The following is a 23,049-nucleotide window of genomic DNA, read 5'->3' on the forward strand; positions in this document are numbered from 1 at the left end:
AAAGTGTGAAATAAAGGAAGCTATGTGTGTACCCAACCCCCTTATTATAATAATTGCCTCTGATGTATAGATAATTATATTCAAAATTCAAGACATTATTAAGGGAACAAATATCAATTCCACCTCCCTCCCAACCACTGCTACAATAGTATAAAAGCACTTAATATTTCCTTCAGTATTAAACATGAAAAACATTATCTGGGTGTGAAAATGGGCCAGGTTGTGAGTTCCTTCAAAAGCAACTTTGACGAAGGAGGCCATTAGGCCTGCAGTTTGGTTGTTTGTCTGTGCTCTATCGTACTAAAATATGCAATTTGGTGTCCATCTGACCACAATAGATTCGGTCATTACTTATCCAATCTCAACCAAACAATTGGCAGGTGGACGAGGGGTCATACGAAGGTTGTAGCGACTTAAATCCCCCTCCCCCCTCCCTCCCTCAGGGGCGTTCCCCCCTTGGACAAACTCAGTGTTCGGGTTTATAAAAATAGCTTATCATGCATTTCATGGGGCACACTTACATGAGGTAACAAGAATGACCGCACTGTGGTCACAACCTGTGACAAAATCCGGCAATGGGCAGATTGGGAAACGCTTATTTAAAGCACTCTTGCAAGATGAACTGTGCGATTGGGAAACGCATATTTAATGTGCTATTGAAAAATTAACTCGACACCTCTCATCCATGTCAGCCTCAGCTATTGTTGTATCATTACAAGCTAATTCGGCACACTGTTACGATTGTTTAACCTCAACATGGGGTCTTTGGCAAAAATTAGGTAACACTTTTTTTTTTAGGGAGGTGTGATAGCATGTGTGCTGAAGGGCTTGATTAAACCTTACTAATAATTTTTATTCGACATTGATTCGATTTTTCAGGGCCCCACATCATGAGTAACGCTTGACCCAAACAAAGCCAATGGATATCTGACACAACAAACCCAGGCAGTGTATAATCAGCAGAGGCCGATAGGCCTGATGTCTTAGGTCCAGCAGAAAACCAAGATGGCGTCCATATTATTTAATCTGGGTGCCATGGTGGGTGGAGTCAAGCGACAAATGTGGGTGGGGTAGCTCTCCGACCAATGGGACATTTCAAAAATTGACCCCCAACATGAACCGCAAGAGCACAACCATGCAAAGCTTTTGCAGACCTGTGACCATAACCACGAATTATTCAGGCAATTCTGACCAATATGTAATTACCTAATTTTTCAAGTCGCTACTGTTGTTTAACTCTAAACTGAAATAAAATTTGGAGAAAACCCAGTGTTTCTAGTTCTTTTAAATTGTGAGCATCAAGCAAAGAAGTGCCACGTACTATTTTTTAAAAGTCTTTGGTATTACTCAGGGTCTCATCCAGGGTTTGAACCACTGACCTCCCAGACCTCAGAGTGGACACTAATCATTATGCCAACAAGTCTGTTATATTTTGCCACCGAGTCTGGTTCTTTTTCTTGTTCCTCCTCCTCCTCTTCCTCATCTTTACATCAGATGTGTAAGCAAAATAACATTTTGAGTTCATGCTGGAATATCTTATTATATGCTTCATTTATTTCTTCTTTTACTTTTCTTCATTCATTGTGAGTGTTATTTTTTTCCCATACAAATGTTTTAAGTTCTTCACTTTCCTCTTCTTAAAATTACTCTCCTGAAAGGGCTCGGCTGTAGAATTGTAATCGTATTGTGAATATCGACACATCAGTGCTTTTGTTTTGTCCATCCTCTTAATCTAATTATTTCGACTAGCAACGGTACCCGCCCTACGCCCTATGGGCGGGGCTTCAATTGGGAGGCCCAAATGAAAAGGCAAGATATCAGAAATTGAAGGCTTTTTTTTATTTTAAACGATTCATATAAACATCCGTTAAATCATATCACACGCAAATCATCAAAATCTAAACAGTATTTGTAGAATTTCAATAAAAGCGACATCACTGTTCATATCGGTAAATATTATTCCATCGTGTTTGGAAAAACTGGAAAATTGGAAAATTGGAAAAAAATTGGAAAAACAATATAGCCTATTTACTCCAGGGGGTCCCATGATTACCCACCCAAAATTTCATTGGGATCGGTTCAGCTGTTTTTGCGGTACCTGGGAACAGACGGATAGACAGACATTTGGTGAATTATAGTAAGATATTGTATCCAAGGTTGCAAACTCAAATCTTTTTCAAAGCATAAAATTTTCAGATTTAATTGCTTCATATAATTGCAGAATATCTTGTATGAACTTTCAGAAGGACTCACCAAGCTGAAATGGCTTTATTATGGCAGCCATATTGGATTTCAAAATCTTCAACCATAGTATTCTTAGCATTTCCACTCGTATGTGTGGGCGATTGACCAAAATAGCTCTACTCGGATTTAGTTCTTTTTGCCAAGAACCTTATTAGCTTTAGTTGCTTATGTTGCTTGCCCTTTAATAGAGCAGGATTAGATGAAGGGGATGTTATCGAAGAAACTATGAGAAATATGTGCAACGTATGTAGGTTCTTAAGCCTGGTGTTGGCTTCATGGTTAAGGTGCCTGGCTTGAGATCTCAGGGTCCTGAGTTCAAGCCCCTGCCATGCCGTTGAAGTAACACCAGGTGGGTTTACTCAGCCTGTCATCCTTCTGAGGTCGGCTTATCTTACTATAATTCACCAAATGTCTGTCTGTCTGTCTGTCTGTCTGTCCATCTGTCCGTTCCCAGGTACCGCAAAAACGGCTGAACCGATCGCAACGAAATTTTGGGTGGGTAATCCTGGGACCCCCTGGAGTAAAATAGGCTATATTGTTTTTCCAATTTCAGCTTTGGTCTCCAGCATTTTCAGGTTTGGACTCTCGCCTAACGTTATTGTCCCGGGTACCACAAAAACGGCCGCACCGATCGCAACGATACACCTCCATGCCCGTGGGATTCCCACGGGTGACCCCACTAGTTGGGAATAATGAGACATTTGATTATCCTGTGTTGGGAGTGGCTACCCGTCCCAGATTATGTCCAATAGCCTAGGAAACTTCTTCCGCAGTCTGATGCATCTGAAGATGTAAAAGGAGTGGTATTCTTCTTCATGTAGGTTGTTCTTCTTTCGTATGCAGCATAAGGGTATGGAGTAGCGTCATTGCCTGACGGTGCGGCTGTGCCACTGATGCAGTGCCATCTGTAGGTTGGGGCAGGAATTCGGAATTTGGCCGAGGTACTGCAGGCGATATCTCATCTAGTATTGGTGAAGGACACCATGGGATATTTAACGTCCACCAACTCGTGCTGGCAGCCGGGACGTCCAGTTTAACGTCCATCCGATGGATGGCACACACTTGTAAAACACCTGTTTATAGCTGGGTTGGGCTCTGAACCCAGGCTATACAGCTTTGACCCGCGTGTGCATACCTCTAGGCCATCCTGCCAGCCCAGCTGTGTAGGTTGAACTTAAGTGAATCCAAACACAATAGACGCTTGTAAGCGGTGTCATAGGTATACAAGTGGGAGTGACCCATCCTCAGGTAAGCTAAAAAAGTGAAACAAAGAGTTTCTTCTGTAACAAGATTAACCCATGAGATTCACTTCGTGCCCTGTAGTGACTCAGTCATGCTTAGTGCTTGTGATCTGAAGCACAAGAACCGCAGTACCATGCCCAAATGTCTTGTGATGTTGTACAACATTCAAACGCCCATTCATATTCCAAGATTGCGGCCATGATGGTGTTATTTCAACTTTGCTCCCTCCCTGAAAATGGTTCATATAGATTTATCACTCTGCCAAATTTAATGCTTTGATCACAAATTGCACAAACTTTTCCCAAGTCTGTCTAAATACAATGAGACAAGTCTTTTGTTTTCGAAGACACTTTCTTTTACGTAAGTCTTATCCTACCTTGATATTTTCCACATTCTCGAACCCTTGATCCAAATGTACTCTACTGGATTGAATTGTACTCTACTGTTGGAAATCAGAATTCACTACCGCCCAGGTGAGGACGCCATGTACTCATGCATCCTATGGATAATGTATCCTTTATTTTGAACAGGAAGAACTTGTTTGGAAAACATCATCTATCCTGATTATATAATCACTGTACTCTTGACATTGTAATTCGGTTTTATCTGTAGTTTTGCAAAGAAAACACCCATCAGGGAGCTTTTGAAGGGCTTGATTCACAAAGGTAAATAAAAGATGCCGCTTTGACAGATATGACTTACCTTGAGCGAACCTGACAAAGTATGCAGACAAGTGTCACATTGGAAAGGAAAAGGACCTCCCTTGTAAATGAGACAAGCCTTACAAGGTCTTAGTCATGAGTTTCAAATGTACCATTGGTGTTAGGGGTGGAGTCCATAGCTATCTCTGGTTGTTTACCCTTGGGGGATTAATTTATCATCGAATTCATCAAAAGTCTTTGCTAAAGGCAAGGCCAGGTGACACCTCAGGTTGGAGATGTTTTTATGTGCTGTTAAACACTGTTAATACCAAACTGAAACACTTGTAGTGCATTACATTTTGTATCAAAGTATTTTTGGACAGTTTTTTTTTTTAACAACGTTTTTCGATACAAATGTATTCTTAATGTTTCAAACTATTTGCTTTGTATTTATAGCATGTTCAACCAACCTGTGGCGTGGTTCAGACTATTATTTTGTTTGTTTGCTTTTCAAAGAAAAGTGTTTTTCTGGGACCGAGAAGCAGATTTATGAATCTCGCCCCTAAGGGGTTGCGAGACAATTGCCAAGCCGTGTGTGTGTGTGTGTGTGTGTGTGTGTGTGTGTGTGTGTGTGTGTGTGTGTGTGTGTGTGTGTGTGTGTGTGTGTGTGTGTGTGTGTGTGTGTGTGTGTGTGTTTTGCACATGCATGTCCACATACAGTGCCTATAAAAAGTCTACACCCCCTTTCAAAATATTTATTCCTTTTATTCTGCTTCTTATTGCCTTTTATTCCCTTAAATCCTGGAATGAAAACGCATTTAAAAACAAAACCACCTTTATTTACACATCGTAACCCACAACTTCCAAGTGAAAAACAAATTCCACAAACTTCAGAAAATTAATTAAAAATACAAAACTGGGATTTTTTGGTTAGATAAGTGTCCACCCCCTGAGTTAATACTTGGTGGAAACACCTTTGACAGCAATTACAGCTGCGAGTCTGTTGAGATAGGTCTATACCAACTTTGTACACCTTGATTGGGCAATGTTTTCCCATTCTTCTGTACAAAACTGTTCAAGCTCAGTCAATTTGCGTGGAGAGTGTTGATGAACAGCAATCTTCATGACGCCACAGATTTTCTATTGGATTTAGGTCGGGGCTCTGACTGGGCCACTAAAGGACATTTATGTTTTTGTTTCTTAGCCACTCCAGTGTAACTTTGGCTATGTGCTTCGGGTTGTTGTCATGCTGAAAGGTGAACTTCCACCCCAATTTCAGCTTTCTTGCAATGAGCACCATGTTTACCTTTTCGAATGTTCTGTGTTTCGATCCATCCATTTTCCCTTCTATCCTGATAAGTGCCCCAGTCCCTGCTGATGAGAAACCTCCCCATAACATGATGCTGTCACCACCATGATTCACAGTAGGGATGGTGTTATTTGGGTGATGTGCTGTGTTGGGTTTGGGCCAAACGTAACGTTTTGCATTTAGGCCAAAAAGTTCCATCTTGGTTTCATCAGACCACAAAACTTTTTACCACATGGCTTCAGAATCTCCGGAGTGGTTTTTTTCATACATCAAACGTGACCCATGGTGGGCATTTTTGAGTAATGGCTTCCTTCTTGCCACCCTACCGTGCAGGCCAGACTTTTGGAGTGCTTGGGAAAATGTTGTCACATGCACACAGTGACCAGTATATGCCATAAAGACCTGCAGCTCTTTCAAAGTTGCCATTGGCCACTTGGTGGCCTCTCTGATCAGTCTCCCCCCTGCTTGGTCATCCTGTTTGGAGGGACGGCCTGAACTAGGCAGGGTCTTGGTGGTACCATTCCCCTTCCACTTCTTAATGATTGGCTTGTCTGTTCTCCAAGTGACATTCAAGGCCTTTGAAATATTTTATACCTATTGCCTGATCTGTGCCTTTCCACAACTTTATCCCAGAGGACTTTTGAAAGGTCCTTGGTCCTCATGGTTGAGTCTTTGCTGTGAAATGCACTACCCAGCAGGGGAAACCTACAGGAAGAGCTGATTTTATTCTGAAGTAATCAGAATCACTACAATTTAACACAGGTGGAGGCCAATTCACTTGGTGTGTGATTTTGAAGGTGATTGGTCACACCTGAGCTATTTTACAATTGCTATTATAAGGGGGGTGGACACTTATCCAACCAAGATATTATAGTTTTGTATTTTAAATTAATTTTCTGACATTTGTAGAATTTATTTTTCATTTGGAAGTGGTCGGTTACGATGTGTAAATAAAGGTGGAAAACGTCTGATTTAATGCAATTTAATTCCAGGCTATAAGGGAACAAAAGGTGAAAAATTGAAAGTGGTGTCGACTTTCTGTAGGCACTGTATGCGACATAATAGGGTGCATGGATGATACGGGTATTTGGGCCATAATGGCAGTGATCCATAATAGCGTGTTCAGTTAACCATAGTATTGTAGCGGCTACCGCTGGGTATACACAATCGCCTTGCACCTACCGAGGACGCGGAGCGATCACCATGCCGGGCTCGCCCAGCCTCGCCTTTCTAGGGCTCGTCCAGGACGCCCGGGCATGCCCGCTCTCGACTTGCCAGGCCTCGTCCAGGACGCCCGGGCATGTCCAGACTCGCCTTTCCAGGGTTCGCCCAGAACGCCCGGGCACGCCCAGCCTCGCCTTTCCAGGGCTCGTCCAGGACGCCCGGGCATGCCCGCTCTCGACTTGCCAGGCCTCGTCCAGGACGCCCGGGCATGTCCAGACTCACCTTTCCAGGGTTCGCCCAGGCACGCCCGGTCTCGCCTTTCCCGGGTAAACGCTCCGGGATAATGTGTATATATATATTGCTGCCCGATAAACGGGCTTTTCAGAGTACCCGAGTTGATTTGACACAATAAAGAAACTCGGACGAATTCCAGCTTTTTGTCGCGTCCATTCTTCCGATTTACGTTGGAGCACAGCTCCTACATTGGTGACCCGACATGGACACGGCAGTTGCCCTCAAACTGCCTACCTTCTGGGAGGCTCACGCGGCGGTTTGGTTCGCCCAGGCGGACTCCCTGTTCGCCCTGCGAGGCATCACAGCCGACGACACCCGCTTCCACCATGTGGTAGCAGCACTCGGCTCGGCCACCGCGGCCCACGCCCTGAGCCTCCTCGAGAGCCCGCCAGCCGCTGACAAATACAACGCGATTAAAAAGCTCCTTCTCGACGCTTTTGCCCTTTCATCGGCGGAACGCGCACGGCGCCTGCTCAACCTGCCCGAGCTCGGCGACACGCGCCCGTCCGAGCGAATGGACTACATGCTTTCACTGCTCGGCGAGCACTCTCCGGCTTTCCTGTTCCGGGAGCTTTTCCTCCGTCAGCTGCCTAGCCAGGTACGCCTCGCCCTGGCAAGCTCGACGATCACGGATCCCCGCGCCCTCGCCAGGGAAGCCGACAAGATCTCCGCGGCAGGCCAACGCATTGGAGCAGCGACCTGGAGCCCACCGCCGTCCGAAGCAACGCCCATGGCGCCCGAGCACCCGGCACGGTCGACGACCGAACTGCCGACGCAATTGGCGGCCGCTACGCCGCGCCGACCACCTCCAGCACGACGACCGGGGCCTCCACCTGACCAGGCGTGGTGTTTTTATCATGCCAGGTTCGGACAGAAGGCCCGGACATGCCAACCCCCGTGCACCTTCAGCAAGCCAGGAAACGGCCGGGCCGGCATTCATTACCAGCCATGAGCGCCGGCCACACGGGCAACTTACTTTTCATCAGGGACAAAGCGCCCGGACGGCGCTTCCTGTGTGACACCGGCGCCCAACTGAGCGTCATACCCGCCTCCGATCAGGACAGGCAGTCCGCGGTTTGCGGCCCCTCCTTGGTTGCGGCCAACGGATCGGCCATCCGCACCTTCGGCCATCCGCCGATGTACTTTGAATGTATTTGTACTTGTTTATTATTATTCCAAATTTGTGGAGCTATGTGAGCTCAAGGATATGAGAAGCTGCACAACAATTGATGCTCTCAAGTCCATCTTTAGTAGACATTGTATACCTGAGGTCAAGGATATGAGAAGCTGCACAACAATTTATGCTCTCAAGTCTATCTTTAGTAGACATGGTATACCGAAGGGTCTTAGAAGCAACAATGCGTTCTCCTTAGTGTCCAGGGAGTTCAAATTGTGCTGCTCTGATTACGACATTAACCAAACTACTTCCAGCCCTCAATTTGCTCGTGTTAACGGTGAAGCTGAAAGAGCAGTGCAGACCGTGAACGTTTTTTGGAAGAAAGCGGCGGACAAACATCTGGTGGCTGTGCTAGACTACCGCACTACTCCCTGAGAAGGACTACACGTGCCCCTGCACAGTTGTTGATGGGCAGAAGACCACGTAACAAGCGTCCCAAAAACAGCCGTCGTCACGCCGTTCTGCTTATTCGAATGCCGTTTGGCCTCAAGAACGTGGCTCAGGCGTTCCAGCGCTTGATGGACAGCGTGCTGCGCGACCTGCCGTTCCTCTTCGTTTACCTGGACGACATCGTCGCCAGCACGTCCCGGGGCGAGCACCTCCTCCACCTCCGAACACTGTTCGGGCGCCTCAGCGAGCATGGCCTCATCGTCAACCCGGCCAAATGCCACTTCGGCACGACGGCCGTTGATTTTTTGAGCCACCACATCACCAAGAATGGGGCCGTGCCGCTGCCAACCAAGGTCGAGGCCATCACCACGTTTCCGCGTCCCCGCTCCATAAAGGCCCTGCAGGAATTCCTGGGAATGGTGAATTTCTATCACCGCTTCGTGCCCCGCGCTGCTCAACTCATGCGGCCCCTCTACGAAGCCCTCCGGGGCAAGCCGGCCAAGCACGACGTCGTCTGGTCCGCAGCAATGGACGCGGCCTTTAAAAACTCAAAGCGGGCCCTCGCCGACGCAACACTGCTCGCTCACCCAGTGCTCAACGCTCCCATCGCCCTCACCACGGATGCCTCCGACTACGCGGTGGGCGCCGTACATGAGCAATGGCTGAACGGGGTTTGGCAGCCACTCGCTTTTTTCAGCCGGCAACTCCGGCCGAACGAGCTCAAATATAGCACGTTTGACCGTGAGCTCCTCGGTCTACACCTGGCCGTCCGCCATTTCCGCCACCTCCTGGAGGACCGACCCTTCACGGTGTTCGTCGACCACAAGCCGTTGGTTTACGCAATGGCCAAGGTCACGGAGCCGTGGTCGGCCCGCCAACAGCGCCACCTCTCCGCCGTGTCGGAGTTTACCACGGACATCCGGCACGTCGCCGGCAAAGATAACGCCGTGGCCGACTGTCTTTCTCGGGCCAGCGCGAACGCGGTCCACCTCGGCGTGGACTTCGCGCTTATGGCGGCGGACCAAACCACCGACACCACGGTGCAAGCCCCCAGGGTGGCGGACACTGGCCTCCGCCTGGCCGACATCCCCTTCGCGGACACTGTCCTGCTCTGCGACGTCTCCCAAGGCCAGCCTCGCCCCATCGTGCCCGTTACCTGGCAACGCCGCATCTTCGCCTCCCTCCACGGCCTTTCCCACCCGGGCCGGAAAGCTTCCCAGAAGCTGGTGTCGGCGCGATTCGTCTGGCACGGCCTTCGACGGGACGTCCGCGATTGGACCAGCACCTGCACAGCCTGCCAACAGGCCAAGGTCCACCGACACACCCAGGCCCCGTTGGCACCTTTCACCGTGCCCGAACGACGTTTCGACCACGTCAACGTGGACCTGGTGGGCCCCCTCCCCCCATCACGGGGTTTCACACACCTGCTCACCATGGTGGACAGGATCACCAGGTGGCCGGAGGCCGTTCCCCTCATCTCCACCACCACCGCCAACGTGGCGCAGGCTTTCATCGCCACCTGGGTCGCCCGCTTCGGCGCACCGGCGGACATCTCGTCAGACCGCGGACCGCAGTTCACCTCCGAGCTGTGGGGAGCGGTCGCCCGCAACCTGGGGGTCAAGCTCCACCGTACTACGGCCTACCACCCCCAAGCCAACGGGTTGTGCGAGCGGTTCCACCGCTCCATGAAGGCCGCGCTCATGGCCGGCCTTCAGGACGGCGGTTGGGCTGACCGGCTGCCGTGGGTCCTTTTGGGCCTCTGCACGGCCCCCAAGGAGGACCTCCGGGCGTCCACCGCCAAGCTTGTCTACAGACATGGACATCGGCCATCGGTGGACATCGACATCGACCAACCGCCACGGTTGGCCCTTCCGCCGCGGCGAGGCCGCCCCCCATCCACGGTGCCCCCCACTCGACCGCCCACCACCACACCGGACCCCCCCCCCCCCACGACCCGCCAGGGGTCGCTTCGGCCGGGTCATCAGGACCCCCCTTAAATTGACCCTGCTGGTGCAAGTCGATTCTGGGGGGACGTGTGTAGCGGCTACTGCTGGGTATACACAATCGCCTTGCACCTACCGAGGACGCGGAGCGATCACCATGCCGGGCTCGCCCAGGACACCCGGGCACGCCCAGCCTCGCCTTTCCAGGGCTCGTCCAGGACGCCCGGGCATGCCCGCTCTCAACTTGCCAGGCCTCGTCCAGGACGCCGGGCATGTCCAGACTCGCCTTTCCAGGGTTCGCCCAGAACGCCCGGGCACACCCAGCCTCGCCTTTCCAGGGCTCGTCCAGGACGCCCGGGCATGCCCGCTCTCGACTTGCCAGGCCTCGTCCAGGACGCCCGGGCATGTCCAGACTCACCTTTCCAGGGTTCGCCCAGGACGCCCGGGCACGCCGGTCTCGCCTTTCCCGGGCAAACGCTCCGGGATAATGTGTATATATATTGCTGCCCGATAAACGGGCTTTTCAGAGTACCCGAGTTGATTTGACACAATAAAGAAACTCGGACGAATTCCAGCTTTTTGTCGCGTCCATTCTTCCAATTTACGTGGGAGCATAGCTCCTACAGTATATTTGTTCAGAATGAACGCGCAAGGTGAGACTATGCACTCCACGAGTGACGTTCTAGTTCTTCTTCTTGTAACTTTTTGTCCTTTGATTCTTGGTTATTGTGTTTCACTGAACGCTCGCTTGTGTTAACTGAGTATAGGAAAACAGAAAAACGTTTAGAATGCAGCAGGAGCAAGACCAGAAAAGGTTAAAACAAACAACAACAAAAAAACGGCAAGGCCTTCATCCTGCCTTTGCCTAAGGTGAGCAAGAAGCAGACCCCATCAAAAGAGAAACCATATGGTACGGTGCACTGAAAGAAAAGCGCAAAATATTAATTCACATTGCAAATCGAATTGTTAAGAAACGGGAATAATAATAATAATCGAATGTGTTCTCTTCGATTTTTAGAAGGAACTTCAATGCAGGAGGCTGCTTGGCCCATCTCAAAGTCTGCGCTACTACAGGCAACCTATGGTTGATTGTCCATGCTCTGTCCTTTCAAATGCTGAACCTGAAGCAAGGAAGCAGCATATTCCATTTTGTCTTTAGTATGACAGCGAAATGCCGGCATCCCCAAATCAGAGCAGACACTCTCACCATTACACAACCCTGTCCACTAGGTGGCTCAGGAATACTAAAAATAGGGAACAAATAATAATTATTTTTTTCTGAGAATTTACTATGACCATCGAAATTTAAGCAAGCACTGAATAAAAAATCCGAATAAAAAATATGCATTTAGTACCGAGACCCCATACCATGACAGGACCATCTCCACCAAAGCAGCATTATGTTCAAAAACATAAGAAGGAGACAAATCTCTCGAGTAGAGTATTTGGTAAATTAATCACCATCATCTCATGTATAACTGGCACGGCACTCAGTGTCAGGAGAGAGCACACCTCCACCTGGTTGGCCATATCACTCAATGGTGAAGAATCACTTTAAAAATTCTACCAGCCGGATCCGAATCTTCACCAAAATCGAATCGATTCTTCCTTGTCACACACACAACCTGTCCACAAAGTTTCGTCCAAATCCGTCCACAACTTTTTGAGATATTTTGTTCACAAACAGACAGACAGACAGGTGGTGAAAACGTAACCTGCATCCACCTTTGGTGGCGGAGGTAATGAAGTAGTCCTGTCGATCCTGTGATCTGCATTATGGATGGTACTGGGTTAAATCTGTGCTGCTGTTGGTGACGGTCAGTGCAAGTTGAAATGCCTTTCAGGTTCTTCATCTTCCTCCTGACTATGTCCTGAGATATAACAATATTGCCAAACACAGCTAGGCCCTGTACCCTGAGTGACACCGTCAGAATCTGAGATGAATCCTCAACGACAAACTCTTCCAAACTTCTTGTTGAGGGTGTTGGCCTTTTCTTGTTCAGATGCAGCGAAGATATTGGAATCCTTTATCAGACTCCCAACTTTGCCTCTCGTCTTGGTCCTGCAATTTACATATCGCACCAGAATTTATTAGGGCTCTCCTTCATATCCCTCGTTACCTTCTTCTCAATTCAAACTCCTTGTTGAGGTTCCCTGCTGTAGCTCGAAGGTCATTCTCCAACTTCTTGTCCCTTTACAGGTCAGTATCACTTCCTGATTCGAAAAACCTCTTACATGATCTGTATTTCCTCCTTGGGTGAACCAAAATCCTTTGTCATGTAAATGTTCTTATGCCTCGTGTGATGTAATGTAATGTTCCTGCTCCATGTGTGTTTGGTTCTGTGTTTTGTGACATACTTTATGCCCTTGCGCCTCAAACGGGTGGGAGATCTCACGAGAGCACGCTATACATTGGACCTATTGGAGCTTGAGTCAAAACTGTGCATTTTAGTTGTTTATTATTATTCCAAATTTGTGGAGCTATGTGAGCTCAAGGATATGAGAAGCTGCACAACAATTGATGCTCTCAAGTCCATCTTTAGTACACATGGTATACCTGAGCTCAAGGATATGAGAAGCTGCACAACAATTGATGCTCTCAAGTCAATCTTTAGTACACATGGTATACCTGAGCTCAAGGATATGAGAAGCTGTACAACAATTGATGCTCTCAAGTCCATCTTTAGTAGACATTGTAAACCTGAGCTCAAGGATATGAGAAGCTGCACAACAATTGATGCTCTCAAGTCCATCTTTAGTAGACATTGCATGCCTGAGCTCAAGGATATGAGAAGCTGTACAACAATTGATGCTCTCAAGTCCATCTTTAGTAGACATGGTATACCTAAGCTCAAGGATATGAGAAGCTGCACAACAATTGATGATCAAGTCCATCTTTAGTAGACATGGTATACCTAAGCTCAAGGATATGAGAAGCTGCACAACAATTGATGCTCTCAAGTCCATCTTTAGTAGACATTGTAAACCTGAGCTCAAGGATATGAGATGCTGCACAACAATTGATGCTCTCAAGTCCATCTTTAGCATACATGATGTACCTGAGCTCAACGATATGAGAAACTGCACAACAATTGATGCTCTCAAGTCCATCTTTAGTAGACATGATATACCTGAGCTCAAGGATATGAGAAGCTGCACAACAATTGATGCTCTCAAGTCCATCTTTAGTAGACATGGTATACCTAAGCTCAAGGATATGAGAAGCTGCACAACAATTGATGCTCTCAAATCCATCTTTAGTAGACATGGTATACCTGAGCTCAAGGATATCAGAAGCTGTACAACAATTGATGCTTTCAAGTCCATCTTTAGTCGACATTGTAAACCTGAGCTCAAGGATATGAGAAGCTGCACAACAATTGATGCTCTCAAGTCCATCTTTAGTAGAGATTGTATACCTGAGGTCAAGGATATGAGAAGCTGCACAACAATTGATGCTCTCAAGTCCATCTTTAGTAGACATTGTATACCTGAGGTCAAGGATATGAGAAGCTGCACAACAATTGATGCTCTCAAGTCCATCTTTAGTAGACATTGTATACCTGAGGTCAAGGATATGAGAAGCTGCACAACAATTGATGCTCTCAAGCCCATCTTTAGTAGACATGGTATACCTTAGCTCAAGGATATGAGAAGCTGCACAACAATTGATGCTCTCAAGTCCATCTTTAGCATACATGGTATACCTGAGCTCAAGGATATGAGAAGCTGTACAACAATTGATGCTCTCAAGTCCATCTTTAGTAGACATTGTATACCTGAGGTCAAGGATATGAGAAGCTGCACAACAATTGATGCTCTCAAGCCCATCTTTAGTAGACAGGGTATACCTTAGCTCAAGGATATGAGAAGCTGCACAACAATTGATGCTCTCAAGTCCATCTTTAGCATACATGATGTACCTGAGCTCAAGGATATGAGAAGCTGTACAACAATTGATGCTCACAAGTCCATCTTTAGTAGACATTGTATACCTGAGGTCAAGGATATGAGAAGCTGCGCAACAATTGATGCTCTCAAGTCCATCTTTAGCATACATGATGTACCTGAGCACAAGGATATGAGAAGCTGCGCAACAATTGATGCTCTCAAGTCCATCTTTAGCATACATGATGTACCTGAGCACAAGGATATGAGAAGCTGCACAACAATTGATGCTCTCAAGTCCATCTTTAGTAGACATGATGTACCTGAGCACAAGGATATGAGAAGCTGTACAACAATTGATGCTCTCAAGTCCATCTTTAGTAGACATTGTATACCTGAGGTCAAGGATATGAGAAGCTGCGCAACAATTGATGCTCTCAAGTCCATATTTAGCATACATGATGTACCTGAGCACAAGGATATGAGAAGCTGCGCAACAATTGATGCTCTCAAGTCCATCTTTAGCATACATGATGTACCTGAGCACAAGGATATGAGAAGCTGCGCAACAATTGATGCTCTCAAGTCCATCTTTAGCATACATGATGTACCTGAGCACAAGGATATGAGAAGCTGCGCAACAATTGATGCTCTCAAGTCCATCTTTAGCATACATGGTATACCGAAGGGTCTTAGAAGCGACAATGCGTTCTTCTTAGTGTCCAGGGAGTTCAAATTGTGCTGCTCTGATTACGACATTAACCAAACTACTTCCAGCCCTCAATTTGCTCGTGTTAACGGTGAAGCTGAAAGAGAGAGCAGTGCAGACCGTGAACGTTTTTTGGAAGAAAGCGAAGGACAAACATCTGGCTGTGCTAGACTACCGCACTACTCCCCGAGAAGGACTACACGTGCCCCTGCACAGTTGTTGATGGGCAGAAGACCACGTAACAAGCTGCCTGTAAAGCGCAGCTTACTTGTACCGAAATCCTATAGCTTTCATGATGTTTAACGACATTTTGACATGAAGAAAACCAAGTGAAAGTTCTATCATGATCAGGCAGAGAGCAGCCATCTTTAGTTCAGGGTCGGCAGGTCTGCATGGAACAACTGCCAGTCACTAGCAAATGGGTTCCTGGTGAGATCGTACAAAAATATGAGTCGCTTAGTTCATACGTGTCCGAGCAGGCCGCACATTGGAAGCTCGGACTATGATGAGCACAACGATGCTTCTTCCCCTTTTCTTGCCACCGATGATAGGCACCATGATGTTTCTTCTTTGCCTCCCTTGTTGTGTTTGATGAACAGTTCCACGAGCCTGTTGCCTATTCTACTCGCTCAGGCCATGTGTTGTAGGTCCGGAGAAACTTTTTTGCCAAAGACAAAGGGTGAACCAGAACCCTCTGTCATGTAAATATTACGCTGTCTGTTACTGTAGGAGCCAATGGAGTGGAGGGGATTCAGTACCCATGGTGCAGCGCGCGGGCGCCATATTGGTTGGAAAGCTAAACAAGACCTAATAAGGCCGAATAATTAGCGTAACCTTCCATTACAGTGTCAGAATAACGACTATCTCTCTTATCGACTATCGTTAGAGCACGGATTGAGCCTGGTCTTGTCTTGTCGTCCAACGGTCTTGTGGGGTTGGCCAGGGGGAAATTTGGCTCGAGTGTAAGGTTTGGGCAGGAATCTGTAATTTGACCAGGGTGCTGGCGATAACGTGCCTACTCTTCGTGAAGGACACCATGGAATCTTTAATGTCCACCAACTAATGTTGATGATGTGACGCCCAGTTTATCGTCCATCACAGTGACAGCACACACATTGATGAACCATCCAGTCCGTAAAACACCGGGATGATAGTTTAGAGCTGGGTCAGGATTCGAACCCAAACTAGAAAAGCAAAAGCGACACCGAAAGCGGCACCGACTCACTGATGGACATGAACTTCAACTTGTATATAAATACGAGCGTGGATCGGCTCTCTAAAGACTCTACGCTCGCCTCAACACCTCACGGCAGAGGCACGGGCTTGTTTAAACTGAGGATAATCACCTGACTGTACGTGAGTTTCTGTGTTGTCATGATTTACACCAATCAATATACAAGCATTTATTTTGTATAAATTTATTTGTCATGGTGATGTTATTTATTTGTAATCAAAAAATATCCAAGTGGTGCAACGCTCTAAATGGTCAAGGGTCCAAGCTGTCTAATCGGTCTGAAGGGTGTAAGGGGTCTAAATGGTGTTAATACGCTAATTTCACCCCAATTCCACTTTTTTGAAATACCAACTTCTGTCCTGGAAGTCCTTGGTGTTCTTGTGTTTTATACTTCTCCCACACCCCCCCCCGTTCCCATGCCTCCTCCCCCCAAGCCCTCTCCCTCCCACACATCTCCCTGCTCTTAAATGTTGTGTGCTCTCAAGTGTTTGTGTGCTTCCCCTTCTCTTGTCTTCCGCTCCCTCTTTTTATATATTTTGTTTGTCTGGTTGATTTGTTTGTGAAGTAAATGTCAGCTCTTTCACGAGCCCCGATTCAGTATACAAAAAAAACAACAAAAAAAAAACACCTGCCCATCTGCAATCCCCTGTGTGAGTGTGAGGCGGGCCCGTTGTCCCAGGGATAAGTTAAGACTGCTTAAGGATTGCTCTGTGTCTCTTCGTCCTTGAACTGTATATACGTGTGGGAATAATTAAACCCTTGTTCTTTCTTTCTGATTCGATCGTTCCTGTGGTTTCCTCATTGACTATGCGTGGCACGAATAAGATCGCTCCAATCGGTTTCCATCATTTAAGACTGCGCGGACCACGTGTACGCAATCCGCTCAGCGTACTCAAAACCACACCTGGTTCATGCGAGGCTTGTTTCCTCGCTCCCAGGGTAGCGCGGGGAATTAGGTACGAGTGAAAAGTAGTCCTGAAACCCTACGCCGCGTGTGTCCGGGAGGGACGTAATAAGTCTCGGTTCCGCCAGGCCCAGTAATCCCCCCTTGATAAGGGGAAGAGGGCCGGCGTAGAGAACCGTAACAATATATATATATATAAATATATTTGTTAATACTTTATTTATTTACTTGTGGTGCTGCACACACACGAATCGATTGCCAGAGAGGTAGGCCACAACGCGTTGGTATAACAAAGAGTCTTTATTCAAAGCTCGCACTTCAGCACTGGGCGGGCTCGAGCTTTGAGCCCGCATATATGTCCCGAGGCCACGCCTAGTCCCCGGGTGTGGCCGATCGGTCGAAAGGCAGGGCATGTGCTTTTGTTCCCCGCCTGGACGCTCGCGCCACCCACTGTTACGCGGAATTATTGCCCCTTGTGCCCACCACACGCGCCCCCCCCAGAATTCCCGCGCACCTGAAGGGTGAGTTTGCGGGGAAGCCGGATGACCCAGCCGAAATTGCCCCCTGGCGATGGGTGCAGGGCTGGGGGGTAGGGGGACGGCGGGGCTGGGGGGTGCCGGGGGTCCGACCGCCGGGGAGCGGCCTCGACGCGGAGGCAGAGCTGCTTGCAAGGGGTGGTCCGGATCGAGGTGGGCCGGCTTGAGGCGGTCCGGCTTGAGGCGGTCCACGGAGATGTGATCCGGGGCACCGCCGATGTCGATGGTGAAAATTTTGTCCCCGGTCTCCAGCACGCGGAAGGGCCCATCGTACGGGGGCCGTAGCAGTGCCCGGTGGGCGTCGTGCCGGACGAAGACGTACTTTGCCGTGCGAAGCTCTGGGGCGATGTGGGAAGGCGGGCAACTGTGGTGTGCCGTCGGCACCGGGGCGAACCTCCGGGCGGTCTCCTGAAGGGCGGAGCGCTGTTGCGCCGCGGACCAAGGAGCCGTGGAGTCGGGGATAAATTCACCCGGTACCCACAGTGGTTGCCCGAAGACCAGCTCCGCCGAGGATGCGCGCAGGTCGTCCTTGGGCGCCGTCCAGAGGCCCAGCAGGACCCAGGGGAGTCTATCGACCCAGCCGCCGTCGCGGAGGCTGGCCCGGAGCGCGGCCTTCATTGAGCGATGAAAGTGCTCGCACAGGCCATTGGCCTGGGAGTGGTAGGCCGTGGTGCGGTGTAGTTTCACCCCGAGCCCTTGCGCCACCGCGGCCCACAGCTCCGAGGTGAACTGGGGGCCGCGGTCGGACGAGATGTCCGAGGGGGCACCGAACCTGGCAACCCAAGTGGCGATGAAGGCTTGCGCCACATCAGCCACAGACGTCGCCGCCAATGGGACGGCCTCCGGCCCCCGTGTGGTGCGGACCACCATGGTGAGGAGGTGGGTGAACCCCCGCGAGGGGGGCAGAGGTCCCACCAAGTCGACGTGCACGTGGTCGAACCGACGCTCGGGCACCGCAAACGGGGCCAACGGGGCCTGGGTGTGGCGGTGGACCTTTGTGCGCTGGCACACGAGGCACGTCCTGGCCCAGTCGCGAACGTCCTTCCGGAGGCCATGCCAGACGAACTTTGCTGCGACGAGCTTCTGGGATGCCTTCGTGCCCGGGTGGGACAGGCCGTGGATGGCGTCGAAAACTGGGCGCCGCCAGCCAGCGGGCATGATGGGGCGAGGCCGGCCGAGGGAGACGTCGCATCGGAGGGCCACGCCCGCGGCGTCGAATGGCACCTCGGTGATGCGGAGGCCCGTGACGGCAGTCCGCAAGGCCTGGACGCCGGGGTCGGCGGTCTGGTCCTCCGCCATCCGGGTATAGTCGACCCCGAGGTGGACCGCGTGCACGATGGATCGGGAAAGGCAATCCGCCACCGGGTTGTCTTTACCCGCCACGTGACGGATGTCCGTCGTGTACTCGGACACGGCAGAGAGGTGACACTGCTGCCGTGCCGACCATGGCTCGGCGACCTTGGCCATCGCGAACACAAGGGGCTTGTGGTCAACGAAAGCCGTGAACGGGCGGCCCTCCAGCAGATGGCGGAAGTGTCGGACCGCCAGGTGGAGCCCGAGCAGGTCACGGTCGAAGGTGCTATAGCGGCGTTCGTGCGGGCGAAGCTGCCGGCTAAAAAACGCCAGCGGTTGCCAAGCACCACGCACCCACTGCTCGTGCACCACGCCCACCGCGTAGTCCGATGCATCGGTGGTGAGGGCGATCGGTGCATCGGGCGCCGGGTGCGCCAGCATGGTGGCGTCGGCCAGGGCCAGCTTTGTGCCTGCAAACGCCACGGCCATCGGCTCTGACCAGGCGATGTCACCTTTGCCCGGCTTGCCCCGGAGGGCCTCGTGCAAGGGGCGGAGGAGCTGGGCGACGTGGGGCACGAAGAGGTGGTAAAAATTTACCATGCCCAGGAACTCCTGGAGCCCCTTGATCGTGCGGGGCCGTGGGAAATCCCTGACCGCCTCCAACTTGGCCGGTAAAGGGACGGCCCCGTGCCTGGTGATGCGGTGCCCCAAGAAGACGATGGTGGCGATGCCGAAACGGCACTTGGCGGGGTTGATGATTAGGCCATGCTGGCCCAGGCGTTCGAAAAGCGTGCGGAGGTGGAGCAGGTGCTCCTCCCGGGACGTGCTCGCGACTAGGATGTCGTCCAGGTAGACAAAGAGGAAAGGTAAGTCACGCAAGATGCTGTCCATAAGCCGTTGGAACGCCTGGGCCGCATTTTTCAACCCGAAAGGCATTCTCAGGAACTCGAAGAGGCCATCGAAGGGACATCGAAGGGACATCGTCCGGTTGGACGGGGACCTGGTGGTAGCCCCGGATGAGGTCCACCTTGGAAAACATGGTCGTGTTTGCCAACCGGGCGGAAAAGTCCTGGATATGCGGGACCGGGTAGCGGTCGGGGGTGGTGGCCTCATTGAGCCGGCGGTAGTCCCCGCACGGCTGCCATCCTCCGCCGGGCTTCGGCACAATGTGCCGAGGAGAAGCCCAAGCGCTGATGGAGCGCCGTACGATCCCCAGCCGCTCCAGCATGGCGAACTCCGCTTTCGCCACGGCGAGCTTTGTGGGTTCGAGTCGGCGTGCCCGGGCATAGACCGGTGGCCCGACCGTGGGTATATGGTGCTCCACCCCGTGTTTAACGGCCACCGCCGAGAAGGTGGGCCGCGTGAGGGCCGGGAAACTGGCGAGGAGGCGGGTAAAGTCGTCCGCTGCCGGAAGCGTGCAAACAAAACTCGCCGGGACGGAACCTTCCAGCAAGCCGCTCGGTGAGCCACTCAGTGAGCCGCTCAACGAGCCGCTCAGTGAACAAGCGAGCGAGCTGAAGGTTTCGGCCTGGACGAGCCGTCTGTGCTTCACGTCGACCAACAGCCCATTCGCGCATAGGAAGTCCGCACCGAGCAGTGCCATTGGCACGCTGGCGGTCACGAACGACCATTGAAAGCGCTGCCCTCCGAACCGCAGTGAGAGGCAACGCTTCCCGAATGTGCGGATGGGTGTACCATTGGCGGCAAGAAAAGCGGGGCCCCGGCCCACGGTTTGCTTGTCGGACGTGGAGGCGGGGAGGACGCTTACCTGCGCTCCTGTGTCGCAAAGAAAACGGCACCCGGACAAGGTGTCCGTGATGAACAGGAGGCTGCCGGAATGGCCGACGCTCATGGCCGCTAATGAGCGCCGGCCCGGTCGTTTCCCGACCTGTCAAAAGAACACGGCGGGCGACACGTTTTAGCCTTGCGGCCGAACCTGGCGTGGTAGTAGCACCAGGTTTGCGGCGGCGGTGGCCACGGCAGCCGTGGTGGTGGCGGCGGCGGTGGTGGGCGGGGCGCAGCAGCGGCCACGAGGGAAGCCGGGGGCGCTGTAGCCTCTGCCCCGGGATCCATGACGGCAGCACCGTAACCCCGACCACGTGTCGCAGGCCACAAAAAACATGTCGGCCTCTACGGCCAGGGCGCGGGGTTCCTTTATTTTGGAACCGGCCAGCGCGAGGCGTACCTGTAGAGGTAGCTGGCGTAGGAAAAGCGCCCGGAATAAGAAATCCGGGGGCTGGTCTCCAAGCAGCGACAGCATATAACAGATAAAATCCATCCGGACGGATGGTCGTGTGTCGCCGAGGGCGGGAAGGTCCAGGAGGCGGTCGGCCCGTTCGATCTCTGTGAGCCCGAACTTTGGCGAGGAGGAGACGTTTGAGCGCCTCGTACTTGTTGTCGCCCGGCGGGCGCTGAAGGATGGACACGACTCGGGCGGCAGTGCCAGGCCCGAGGGCGGCGACCACGTGGTAGTACCGGGTCTCGTCCGCCGTTATGCCTCGGAGCTGAAATTGAGCTTCGGCCTGCACGAACCAAACGTCGGCTTGTGCTTCCCAAAACTCCGGGAGTTTAACTGCGACGGCGTTGGTAGCCATGGCGCGTTCGGTGGTCAGCAACGGCTGAACCAATTGGGGTCACCAGTGTGGTGCTGCGCACACACGACTCAATTGCCAGAGAGGTAGGCCACAACGCGTTGGTATGACAAAGAGTCTCTATTCAAAGCTCGCACTTCAGCACTGGGCGGGCTTGAGCTTCGAGCCCGCATATATGTCCCGAGGCCACGCCTAGTCCCCGGGCGTGGCCGATCGGTGGAAAGGCGGGGCATGTGCTTTCGTTCCCCGCCTGCCACCTGGACGCTCGCGCCACCCACTGGTGCGCGGAATTATTGCCCCATGTGCCTGCCACATACTTACTTTTCGACACTTAGACTGTAATCTAAAAAGGTTGCTGATGTGATGCTACTTCCGGACAGATGATGATGATTACTACAACTTGATTAGCACATTGCAGAGTAAAGGCAAATATGATGGATGATTACAATTAAATGAATGGCTTTGAGGAAACGTTCATTTGATTCGCGACCATACTGGGAGCCATATATATTTATTATGTACGATAACTTGGTGGAAGTTACTTGCACCTCCTGCCCCCAACAAATAAACATAGTGGCAATACCCCTGGCGCTCACCTGGTCGAATAAATAGTATACTGCACTGACTAAAGGTGTTTTAAACCAATTTCAATGGTTGCTAGAAGACAGGACAGCATGTAGAATAATACTAACATCATCATAAGACTTTAAACAAACAAACAAAAAAACTATTTTGGGGGGCAACCCCATCGCTCCTCCCATCCCGTGTACCGGTACCTCCTCAGACCCCAATTTTTCCAATGCCTTGAACAAACTTCGGCACATCACGCATGATGAAGGTTGTGGTCAAGTTTCATCGAAATTGTGTGTGTAGTTTCAGAGGAAAATAGCAAATTCCTATTTTGGGGGTCAAACATGGATCCACTTTGAAAAGCCGTAAACCCCCTTCGACCCCGATTTTTTTTTTAATGCCGTGAACAATCTTTAGTCACAACACAACAAATATCATTTGTGCCAAATTTGGTCACAATCCCATCCGCGGTTTCGGAGAAGTTTCAAGTGTTTGCGGAATGACTGACTGACTGACTGACGACGCGCCATCGGCATCGCATAAGCTCCCCTGAACTTCGTTCCAAATGAGGTAATAAACACGTCCCATTTGGACTATGATACTATAGGATAATTCGGGCCTTATCAACGGTTTCAAATAGAGTGCTTGATTGAGTGCTTAAACCACTTGGTGAGTGCTCTGCAAGAAACTTGAGAACTGAACACACCCAAGCCTTTATAGTTTATTTAAAGGTGAAAAAAACACCAACAACATACACAATTACAAATTTAAAAAGGTCTTTATTTTTTAATAGCATAAAATGAAACAACGAATTTAGTAATTGTAAAAGTGACTGGGTGCACTGGATATAAATTTAATGTATGTTTAAAACAACGCATTATTTAAACCACCAGCAAGCGCGACTGCGATTTGGCAACGAA

The sequence above is a fragment of the Myxine glutinosa genome, chromosome 8 (assembly GCF_964187855.1).
Source record: "Myxine glutinosa chromosome 8, kmMyxGlut1.1, whole genome shotgun sequence".
NCBI lineage: Eukaryota > Metazoa > Chordata > Myxini > Myxiniformes > Myxinidae > Myxine > Myxine glutinosa.